Raw genomic sequence first — 12,298 nt, forward strand, 5'->3', positions numbered from 1 at the left:
TTCGTAATGCGAGTCTCTTCGTTCTCGGCGCTGAATTTTCGAGAATGGAACACTGACAATACGTTTTACTTCAGAAAAGCTCGTAGGAATTAATACTTTGGTTCGAGCTAGTTGGTTCATGATTATTTAAAAGGTTAAAAGCGCAAAACAAGGACGTAGAAGAAACGCACACGAAACAGAGTGGCGCTCGATGGACGTTTCAAGTCGTGTTTTGTATTTATTCTTCGAATTCTCACTTCCATGTCGCCTATATCTACGAACATTTAAGGAGTCCAGGACTCGCGCACGATTTGCGAACATATTAAATAACACAATTAAAAGCAAGAGTCCTGGCGCCCCGATTTTCACAGCCATTATTAAAACATCACAACTGTTTTTCGGGGGTACAGAATTTCACTCTTTATTTTGCAGGAATAAGCAGGAAGAACTTGGGTTTGTGGAAAAAATACAATTTCTCGGGAATAGCTTCCACAAATGAACTGATAGCACATTCATAACCGAAGTTTCAAACAAAAATATTATTACATCAACATTTCCAACAGAACAAAGCAATAAGGAAATCCTCGAAGTTCTAAACAACATACAGCAATGTCCCCAAAAACATTGTTTGCACAAATTGAAGAACAAGAAACAGAAATAAGTCGGAGCACACACACACGAAAAAAACACTTATGTGACAATAATTTCCAGGCAGCAGTCGAAATGATAGCAGACGTTATGCGCTTATGCCTGAAGCGTCTTCAGTTTCCGTTTTGCAGCTTTGGCTTCAGCAAGCATGTTGTTTTCTCGTTTGCACAAGTTATTCAACAAAGTGTTGGCAGCCGCACTTAGTACATAACCCATCACCACGTGAGGTAAATGGCCGTTTTCACAGACGTCCAGATCTTCGTTATACTCAACAAGGGGTGTTGTCAGGGACACAAGCAAATCTTTTTGCTTTTCACAAGAATAAAATTTTAACGCGTACCTTTCGCTGCTCAGTTTTTCCAGCACAATATTCATTGCCAGCACGGCATTTACCACCACGGCCTGCGGGAACTTTAGTTCACCTCTTGTTACACCAGCAATGAGCTCTTCTGCCTCAATTTCAAGAGAACGGTTGTCAACCACAAGGTTCTCTTTACAGAATGGGCACATCAGCTTTTTCAGCGCAGCATGCGCACAGTACCCAGGCACGTATGTAATAGCTGGGAGCATGTGTTCTTTTTTTTTCTACGTCAACTGCTGTCACTTCAACATCAAACTGGTTCACGGCAGCATTCACCGCATCAGTGCGGGCACATAGCGAGATGTCGTCGAACTCGGGAAGCTCAAGAACCTTCTGCAATCTGAGTTTGTGTTCCGACTCGTATATCTGGCGGATCGAGATGTGGTACTGTGCGCCGCTCAATTGTCGGTACCGTCCAAACCTATCTTCAAGGCAGTCAGACTGAAATTTACCAAGAAGGACATACTTGAAGCCGAGTTCTTCAATGCAGTAACGCGACACCTGAACTAAAGCAAGCGATGTGTGACGAAGTGCATTGTGTGTCTCATTCGTGAGGTGGCCTGCATCATGCTTCAGGCTTTTCCAGTAGTCTAGCCACTTGACTACTTTGTTCAGGAAATCAATTTGGGGGCAAGACATTACCGTTATGGGTTCCTGAAGCTTGTCCCGAAGACGCCGACCCTTGTTTGGCGTTTTCACATTTACTATGCACCACCACATAACGATAATGTTAATAAATTCAGCTGTGCCTTTGGCATGCTGCAGTGTTGCAGCCTTGGTGCTTCTAAGTGCTGCAACAGTAAGAATGTTAAAGATCTTCAGGACAAGCTTGACATTCTGTCGCTCCAAACTCGAAGGTTTGAGTGCTTTCAAGCATAAAGTTGGCGCAAGTCGCACTAGCTCATTTCTCTCTCTCTCATGAAGCTCTACCAAGGCATTAAACGAAGCTGTCAGCACATGTGGTTGATCACCAGCAGCATTAATATCGGGAAAAAACATGCACTTGCTGCTGTTTCGCTGGTTGAGCCAGTTATTCCGTACACACTTGAGCACGTGAACAGTATCCAAAATAAAAAACAGGGACCTTGATTGGTCCGAAGGATGTTGGTACACAGTGTTAACCTTCGGAGGTTGGGAAAAAAATGACATAGCTTTGCCATTGATGGAGTTATTGTCTGAAACTACTGCAATAATTCGAAGTCCAGTTTTCTCGAGCTCATTTATCAGCTGACGAAGAAATTCATGCAACTGTTTTGCATCTATCTGTGCTACTGGCAGAATATGCACAACATCTTTGCTCGCTGACAAAAGGCTTTGGATCATGAACACATATGCTGTCTTTGCAGCAATTGTACTGTTTGCGGCCATTCCCACTACGGTTCCACCCTTATAGTCGAGGTATGGCTGAAGGTGAATCTCGTCCATGACGAGCGTTACAGTCTTCTCATGCTCGTTCATTGCAGCTACAAGTCTTTTTGCATATGAGAGAAATAAGGTACTTTGTTGCTCTGTACAAGGGTTGACAACGTAAGACGCACAAACACGCCTAATAGTGTCAGGATGGGGCAGTTTGAGCTTTGACGTGCTCCGGATGAACCTATAAGCGTGTGGGGATATTCTAAACACGAGGCTTGAAAACACAAGCAGGTCTGCAGGGTAATTCGGAGACTTGCTTAGAAGCATGTGTACCTGCTGCATTAAGAAGTTCACAATTTCCATTTGCCACTCATGAGGGAAATTTTCTGATGACAGCTCCTCTAGGATTGCCACTGTCTTCTTTAAGACAATTTCTAGTCGCTGCTGATCGTTAGAGGAGTTCTTGGCAAAACCATGCACAACCTCTAAAGCTTTCTCTAGCTCCCTAATGTCGGACACACACATTGGAAAAATGAGAAGACCAACCTTGTCGAGCTGCAGGTCCCCAAAAAACGCTTTCAATGAAAGATCTGCAGAGACCGTCACTGAATAGCGCACAACTGGTGCATCTCGAGGAGCAAAGTTCAAAAAAAGCACTTGCTTGTCAGTGACCAGCTTTGTCCAGAAATCGGCCACCTGGAATTCCTTGAGAGCAGCCACGAGTTCGTCAAAGCTGCTAACGGAATTATTTCTCTGTTCGTCTTCATAAGCTTCGGTGGAGCGCGCCAGTGCTTGCTGCAGGGCCTCCGCTTCAAGCCGAGCGCGCTTTTCTTCAGGACCTTCGCGGGCAGCAGGTGTGTTGCGGGACAGGTATGCAGGGCAGTTGGGGAAGATGCTAGGAGTAGCGCATGGCTTCAGCCGCCGTAATTGAAGAGGAACTTCAAGCACTCGTCCAGTTTTTTCGTCCGTGTACGTTGTAGTAGTGGCGAAGTCACCCGGAGAAACGTGCTTTTCACAGACCTGTAGGAAGTGCAAAAATCTCAATATAGGACAGGCGATTCGCGCACAATACCAAGACAATAAAATGGGAAGCGGTAAGTTACACGTCGCAATAATTCTAATGCGCACTTGTATAGACACAAAACTACTTTCTGTAAGTCCTCGTAATCCGTTCGGAACTATACGCGAGAGCTTGAAAACTATTCCCCGCGTCAAGGAAGAAAACGAAGACATCCTAGCTGGTAAGGTCAAGAATCATTGCAATACCCCGAACAGCAAGGGAACACGCAACAACCACGAAAATTAAACAGCGGAAGAGGAATTACTCACCACGCTGTACTTCGTTGGCGCGAAGTCTTCGCGAGGTATTGCTTTTGTCCAAGCCGTTCTTCGTTCCGCATCAGAAGGAAAGCGGTAAACCCGCACTTTCGGCCCACTCACATAGTTTGAGTTACAGTTCGGCGCACAACAGCAGCCAGGCATGTCGCGTAACCCGAGAACAAACAAGAACAAAACAGAAAGCAGCACATCAACGCCAGCGGCCAGAAACAAATGCGCCGTTACTACTGTTTATGGTTGCCAGATGTGGCAGTACGCGCCACCAAAATTCGTGCCTTCCACGATACTGCGCTCCACACGTCAACGGAATTAAGTTTCTTACGTAGCAAAAATGTAGGCATGTAAAATATTTCGTACTTAAAAGCGTCGAAAAGAATTTTTTGTTGTTACTAGTTCAATTATTCACGTTTTATAAGAATAGCTTTTTGAAACGTTTTCTAACTATTTGCGCCGGGCCACACATTATACAAAAGCCGTAAGTCGTTCCAAGCCAAGCCCGTTGTTCTCGGATTTGGACCGATCTCACAGTGATGACGTCGTGTTGTGGAAAGGGAACGTTGCGGGGGCCTTGAAATAGTCTAGGAGGTGTTGGTCGAGGCCGGTCGTGCCTGCACTGAAGACAATGACGACTAGTATTTCCTCGGTGCACTAGATGTAAGTGATATGGCAGCATTCCGAAGAGATGATTCTTAACTGTAAGGACTCATCGAGCACCTAGAGGGACAAGGAAGTGCGGTTCTCCGCGTTTTCGTGCGAACACTACCAACCTTCTGTATTCGACATCCTCTGCTACAAGGAGAACTTCAGCGACAAAAACGCGTTGCGGCTGTTGGTGATCCTTTTCCAGTCTTTGGTGAAGAGGTATTTCAAGCTTGTATGATGACCCGACAGCGGGACACCTTGGCTATGGCAGTACTCTTGCCAGGATACGTGAGAAGTACGAGTGGCCCAAGCTTGCGAAGACAGTTCATCACTACACCCAATCTTGCCACGAGTGTCAACGACGAGACCGGCAGGTCTTCTTAACCTATTGCGCCGCCATCTGCCCCATTTCAGCAAATCGTAATGGATTTACTTGGACCGTTCCCGCCATCGACGCAAAAAAGCCGATGGGCGACGCAACCGATTATCTCACACGGTACGCCGAGACGAGAGCCCTTCCATTAGGTACGGCTGTTGAACTCGCCAAGTTTTTCATCGAGTCAATCGTCCTCCGGTACGCCGCCCCGAAGTCCCATACTTGCAGACCGTGGATCATTGTTCATGGCCCAGCTGACGCAAGTGCACCAGCCACCGTCGAACCACTGCGCACCATCCGCAGACAAATGCACTAACAGAATGGCTGAACAAAACTATCGCCGACATGATCTCCATGTATTTCAACGTAGAGCACAAGACGTGGGACGAGGTGTTACCCTACATCACGTTTGCCTCCAACACGGCTGTGCAAGAGACCACAGGAGTCACACCATTCCAGCCGGTCCATGGTCGCAAACTAGCGACGATGCTGGACGCAACGCTGTCCCACAAACCTGATGGCGACGACAGCGGTGAAACCCAGATCATCACTCAACGAGCCAAGGAAGTCCGACGCTTGTCAGGCTCCGATTACAAGACCAACGACGCGTCAACGCCCAACGTCGTGGGGACGTTCACCTTCAACCTGCAGGGTTTAGGTGTAGACACCCATTTGCCGCCGCGGTCTCAGTGAGAAGCTGTTAAATACGAGGGGATGCCCGACTGAACACGGACTTCACACTGCCATCCACGACCGGAAGTCGTCAACGTCGTGTGGCTCAAGCGGAACTACGCTCCATAGTACTGTGAACTGTCTTTCCGTATACCATACGCTCGACGGGACCGTTTTCGTTTTGTCTATTTTTCGGTTTTGTTTCCTGGCACGTTGCATCCGGGCGATGCACTTTTAAAGGGGGGAGTAATGCCGCGTGCTCAGCTAGCGAAGTCGGCGGCCCGCTTGGCTCCGACGCAAACGGTCCGAGGTTCGATACCTTGTAGCGGACGCACTTTCTTGTTATTTTTATAAATGTCGCGTTATGGTAAATTGAAGAACCCTGTTGCTGGTTCGAGGTCCGAATGTTCTACGCGCCGAACCTTCTACCCCGATTGTTCCAGATGCCCACGGGTGTACAAAAGGGGCTCCGCATGGCGAGCCGGAGTCAGTCTCGCCTCAGCGCTTGATCCTGCTCTTACGCCGCCATCGACGCTTGCGCCGCTAGCCTTTTTCTATTTTGTCTTGAGCACAAGTTTGCCCCATTAAACGTTTAGTTGGTTTCAGTTTTTGTCGCCTCATCAATTGTCATTCGTGACAATATTTGCTTATTTTAATTTTTTCAGATGGGTGGGCGTTCTATCGAGATTTTGGCTAAACAAGAGTAGAAGAAATGGAATCAAAAACAAAGTTACGCGGTGGACAACTACCTATCTCAAGCTTTAAACATCACGAAGAATGGGTTAAAATTTAGACTAAAAGCGGACGCATTCGAAAAGAAAAAAGGCGAGAAACAATAGTTGATTAACGTAGAAGTTTAGGCTAGTTGGTATGTAGACATAATTAAGAACAGAACACCGCAAAGACGAGGACAAAGTAAAAGGTAACCGGCAGGACGCAGCGCTGTCGGTTACCAAGAAACACTAGCGAGATAATGTAAAATAAAACGAAAATCATCAGAACTCGATTCAACTCGAACTCCACATCAACTCACACGTCCTAACGTCAATCCATTACTGTGACGTCAGCTGCAAAACGGCGCATGCGCAGATGGTTCGCTTTGCGAAAAGGGCTCCTATCGAAGCGTGCTCGTTGAATTTGTGTATAGTTTCGAGCGGCTTAAAAAAAAGTAATCCAAGCAAAGTGTAACACCAGTGTGATGCCGAATAGGGCTACTCCCAATGGAACTCCAAATCCAAAAATATATCCCAGGACTCATACGCGCAAAAAGCACACCGCAAATCGAGGACTGCTTTTGAAAGCTCAACTTATCGATCGCACGCGGATCCCGAAGACAGTATCAGTTTTCGGTTAAGCCACAATGTCAACATCGAACCGCAGCTTGACAAAAAAAAAATCCTAAAGCACGGCTTTGCGCGTGGGAGGACACCAATCCGCTTTTTGGGAGAATCGATTCGAAAAGTGCCGGCTGCACCTGCGGTGACCCCCCCCCCCCCCCCCCCCCCCTCCCCGCCCCCCTCACCCTACGCGTCGCCAGGGCCTGGGTACGCTCTGTTCAGCCCTAAGATGACAGTGCTGTGAATGCTACGTGTTCATTGAACCAACCAACCGCCTTTCTTTCATCACCTGACAACGCTCTCTTCATGTGGGAACGCGCCAAAGTCGGATTGATGGTGTGTGGCTAGGGAGGGTTTGCAGAGAGATTTCACGTTACAGACAGATGTGATGTCACAAGCGAAAAGTTGCAAAGATCTATGTTGTCGTTCTTAAAGTGCCATTTCACCAAAACCTAAACCTTATGTTGCCCCTGGGAGCACTAGTGAAAACCGTCACCCCTCTCCCCCCCCCCCCCCCCCCCCCCCTCCCTCTTAAAGTCGGCCCTGGTAATGGCGGAAGGATATCACGTGTGCGAACGATAAACGTATGTCTGGTTCAACGAGCACGTAGCTTCCACCGCACTGTCAGCGTAAGGGTAAGTGGGAGTGTAGAGTGCGGACATCTGTGTCGCTCCCTTGCGCAATGTGAGCGCCTTGCTCCGGTCACGTATGCGGAGGAGTCACGTACATGGTAGAGGTTGGACGTGATCGTTTTCGCACCACCTGGCGTTTGTCTCCGCTTTTGGTAAAGGATGAAAAAGCAGCTGCCTTCCCGAAGTCGTGATCGGATCGGTGAGATTTCGGGAGAGACCGTAGTTTTGTGCTTTGTTGACAAGCCTGCTGCCGCTAGAAGCGTTAACGCTTCTCGCGGCAGCTTCGTGTAACATGTAACACTTGTTACACGAAACACTTCAGCGTCCCTCCAAGAAGAAACGCCGGGCTGTACAATTGTACAGCCCGGCGTTTGGGACACTGAAGTGTTTCGTGTAACATGGGCAGAGAGTCCACCAAATATTTCAGCCGTGTTAAACGAGTCTCAAAAATTGACGCCTCCACTTAAAAAGCTATAACCTTCACAAATTGTATCTGTTTTAAGGCGGTGGATTTTACCATGGTGAAATTTCAAAGGGTACTCCCTTCCCGTGAAATATGAGGTCAACAAACTTGGCAGGATCAACGGCGGACGTGTTCTTGATCCAGAAATTTCCCCCGCTCACCCTGCCAACCGCCCGTCTTATTTATCTATGATGAGTGTGAAGATTAAGTAAAACGTTATTTAGCAGGAAAAAAATCATGATTCTCACAAGAGTGTAAAAATGCTGCGCATTTGGAAAGGCCATGAAACTAAAAGAAGTACTTGTAGTGTTAACTATGATTAAACCATGGAAACCTGGAGATTTTTAAGTTTCCTTCCCAGTTTCAAGGTTTAAACATGATTAATACGCACCAGCACGCCGGTACCTTGATCGGTCTTTTTTTCCCTTCGTTGTTATAACTTTAAAAGTAGAAACCGAGGAACATCTAAAAAGGGGGAACGAACACGCGGTCTCAAAGCCCAATATGTATTTGTCCCGTTTCTGTTCCTCAGTTTTAGGCCATTTATTACATTACATATTTCATTAAAAAAGTCAAAATTTGGGACCGTTTAATTACTGTTTTCATTACCGAAGTGCAGGTGTAACTTTAGCCCATATTCGACTACATGGCGCGAAGCTCTGTAGAAGGAATTTGGATATTCTTACAAAGAAACGTGAGATCCACTGCGCATACTCGCGCATTCTATGTTTCTAGCACGCTCCGAACGCCTTCGGTATCATATTTCACGAAGACTGTATTGTCGCGAAATGCTACTCATTTATATAGAGTAGCGATACTTTTTATGTCGACGAAATCCGACGAAAGCCTGGTTCTGTACTGTGAATCTGAAGCCGGCACATTTCACCCGCGCGCGAGCAGACCCAGCTATAGGGGTCGCTTCATCCGGTTTGTTTTGCACAAAACTCAATGCTTGCGCAATACAGGGCAGGTGGGGTATGACAAGTCAATCGAGTCATCATGGACACGAATGTGACGTCATTGTTCGGCCGAGACTCGTGTTCCACTCGTCGAACACGAATCCCAGCTGACAGGAACGCAAACAAGTAATTCGTGTTGTTGCTGTCCCGGTTGGTGTAGTTCTCAAGTTAGCCGCTAGGGGCGGGACGATTGAGTCTTCTAGGTGGCGCGGGCTGCCGCCCAATTAAAGGGGCTCAGCCGTCTTCATCCATCTATCCTCGCCGATAGTCACTGACGGCCTAAGCTAAGATACGTAGGGGGACTCTCGGGCGTCTCATTAGCGCTCCGCGGCCAAGGGGACGGCGGCATCAGCCGCTAAGAACGCCGAAGAGCGAAGCAAGAAGCCTCAGCGTTTATTCAGCCACGACCGACCTTTCTTAAGGTGCCGCTGACTACAGAACCAAGCTTAACGAAGACAATTAATCACCGAGGAAACAACCTCAAAAAGTCTATAGAAATGAAAAGAGAAAAAGGGGCCCCTTCGCTGGGACGTGCGTAATAGACCCGAAATCCCGAAGCAGCAGGTCCGACGCCCCTAAGGAAACCTTGAGGGCGCGTCAGAAGCACTTTGAGAATTTCCTTAAGCAATTATTCGTGTAAAACGATAAGTTATCGTTAGTTCAATTGTTCCGTCTTGAATTTATAATCAAAAATTTTTTCCAAAGACTCCCCGAGGACGCCAGAATAATAATTGATCAGGAACAAGCGCTTCGGGGTTCATTATTACCGCCTCCCTTTATTATTATTTTTTTTGTGTGTGTGTGGTTTCGTATTGCGAGGTTTGCGCTGGCCACGCGCAAATTGCTCGAAAATTAAAATTTCCGAAGATTCGTTGGCGTGATATAGATTTAACTTTGTTTATTGCGCGGTGCGGTTGTGTTTTTCGCTCATTTATGCTTTTTCGCTCGTTATAGGTTATTTTTCGATGAAGCTATAAAAAATTTTTCCATCGACGTTACCAAAAAATGCTCGAAAAAAAAAAAAAAAAAAAAAAACCTGTTTTAGGGAGGGAACTCTAGCAATAATTGAAACTAAAAACGCTACAAAATAATGAAAAAAAAATAGCTTTGGGGCATTGGAGTTTGAGGTTTCATACGCTTACGTCAGCTCAGCGTCACATTGCATAACTTATTTTGAACTTTTTATTATTATTATTATTATTGTGTTTGTGGAGCTTTCAACGGCATTTGTGTGACTGTCCCCGTAGTTTCGAAGGCTCTTTACAGAAGTAAATGCACGAGGCCTTTATTTCTCAAGCGTACTGTATCTTTAGTCACCGCGAGGATAAGAATGCCAAGAGCGTCTTTCAGTTGCGCCGTCTCAAGCGCGAGGTTTCTAGCTTCAACAACGCATCGACGTCTCGTGAGCTTCGAGAGTGCACTCACAGCCGAAGCACGGCCGAGGAAAACGCACCCGCATCCTAGAAGAACGGGCGGATTTGGGGGGGGGGGGGGGGGGGGGGGAGGGAGGGGGGGTGCACTGCCCTGTCCTCCTCCCCGTCACACACACACACTAAGCGCCTAGTACCCCCTAGGTCAAGTGTTTTTATATTAAAACATTTATATACACCATTTAAAGGTTTCATTCTCGGGGACATAGCAAATATTGGGTCAGGAAAGGAGATCTGGGCAACGTTTCGGCCGTAACGTCAAACCACAGCAGACTCCCTCCCCTCCCGAGCTTGACCCATAAATTCGCCCCTGGCTAGAGGCTGCGGGAAGCCGAAACAAGCGGCTTGCCTTTTCTTTTTTTTTTTTTTCTGTAATTGGTTACGGCCAAGCTCTTCTTTTATAACAAAAAAAGATATAAAAATAAATGCTGAGTGGATTTTTTCCCCCCTTTGTTGAGCAAGGCCGCGACGTTGTTACCACGTGATGCGTATCGCGGGGTGCAGAGTGAGGGGATTCTCCCCCGTGTAAATAGCCCTATTTACGCGCGGGAGAAATCCCTTCCTTTGCTCCCGGGGATGCACATCACGCGCTAACAGCGTCGCGTCTCTGCGCGGAGGCGCGCTGACGTAGACATGCCCGGGGATGGGGCAGTTGTGCTCGGGCTGCACAAACAGTCCCCGCCTTGACGGGGGGATATACAGACCGTGATCTGCTGGATACCGGTGGTGGCGTCGGTATCTCCTAAAACCGAACTTGTTCTGGCTTTCGCAAATCGCCGGCTCTTTAAACGTTTTTTTTTTTCTTTTTAATATTTACTATTAATTTCGTTTTCAAGCAGCTCCCCATATAACTGGTTTTGGATTCCACGTTATTTGTGTTGCATCAACCCTTCCACCCAGCATATTTTTTTGTTTGATCAGAGCCCAGTTTTTTTTCTTTTTTTTTCTGTCTAAAAGCGCTGCTACCATAATCGCGTATCACGGTTTCATGTATGCCTTCATTTCTCTACTCACGTCAATGCACACCGAGCCTTGTTGTCAAAAGTTCTACCCCTAAATGCGTCTGATAACACTGACATCACTCTCGGCTCCCCATTAGGCTAGGTGGCGCAAGCTGCCGCCCGTTACAAAGGGTATAACCATAACATCCATCCATCCATCCATCCCAGCCTTCCGTCTGAATGCTGGAGCCGGGGAGGGAGTCCCGCATGGTTCCGCCGACCGCCGACGTCACGCGCGTCCTTCCCCGAAAGTATCCCCCGTCTGAATACCCCTTACTCAGTATTCTGCAGAGTTAAGGGCAATTCACACGCTTGCGTCGAGGCCGCACCAACTGTATTGCGCGTGAGTGTAAAGCGACAGCGAAAAGATAGCCTCCGGGTTCTGCCCGAGATGCGTTTCTTGCTTGTATGACGCTCACATTGGTGGAGAAAAGAACCTGTCTTTATACGTATGTGTATATGAAACAAAGATACTTTGAACATACGTGAAGTGTTTCGGCAGATAACTCTGTTATCACGTCTGCTGCGGACGGGACTTTATATTTGATGCATGGGCAGTAAGACTCGAGCTTTACTGGTGCTCGCACGAAGCGGAACACAAAATTCCCTTAGGGAGTTCGGAGCATTTACGTAATAGCCACTCCCAAAAGACATGAGAACAAGAAACGGGTTTTTTAACACCGGGGCTTTGATTACTTTGTCGAATAAAACCGGGCACCAAACATCTCGTAAACGTAGCGAGGTTCCTCGGCGTTTCTCGGAAGCAGATTCCGTCCGAAGTCAGTGAGCGTCTGCTTCTAAGCATCTAAGCACACCTCGAACACGACTGCCCCTAGAACAAGAACACAAATAACAACAAAGCGTCTCGTAAACACGGGACTTTTACTCGTTTTACAATCTTTCCCAGCTTGTAGGACGAGTATAAACCCCTTTTTTTTTTTTTGTGATACTTTTTGAGAATACCGAAGTCGAGCGCACCGAGATTGCGGTTTATTATGTTCGTGCAACCACCTCCTAAGACGCGGATAAAAAAAAAAATCACTTAGAGTGGTTACAGAATTGGAGTTTGTCTAAAATAAACAAGTGAAACGGTAAATGCCAAAT

At 47.0% G+C, this 12,298-nt stretch overlaps 1 non-coding gene across 1 annotated transcript; it reads right to left on the minus strand.

Moving 5' to 3' along the window:
* Positions 1–373: 373 nt before the first annotated feature.
* On the minus strand, positions 374–4,266 carry LOC115320835. The gene is made up of 2 exons (XR_005714809.3): positions 3,674–4,266; positions 374–3,364 (listed from the first exon to the last, which is right to left on the minus strand). It is a non-coding gene; the product is annotated as an uncharacterized LOC115320835 (transcript).
* Positions 4,267–12,298: the final 8,032 nt, after the last annotated feature.

This window comes from Ixodes scapularis, unplaced genomic scaffold (assembly GCF_016920785.2).
Source record: "Ixodes scapularis isolate PalLabHiFi unplaced genomic scaffold, ASM1692078v2 PGA_scaffold13__105_contigs__length_92229423, whole genome shotgun sequence".
NCBI classification, from domain to species: domain Eukaryota; kingdom Metazoa; phylum Arthropoda; class Arachnida; order Ixodida; family Ixodidae; genus Ixodes; species Ixodes scapularis.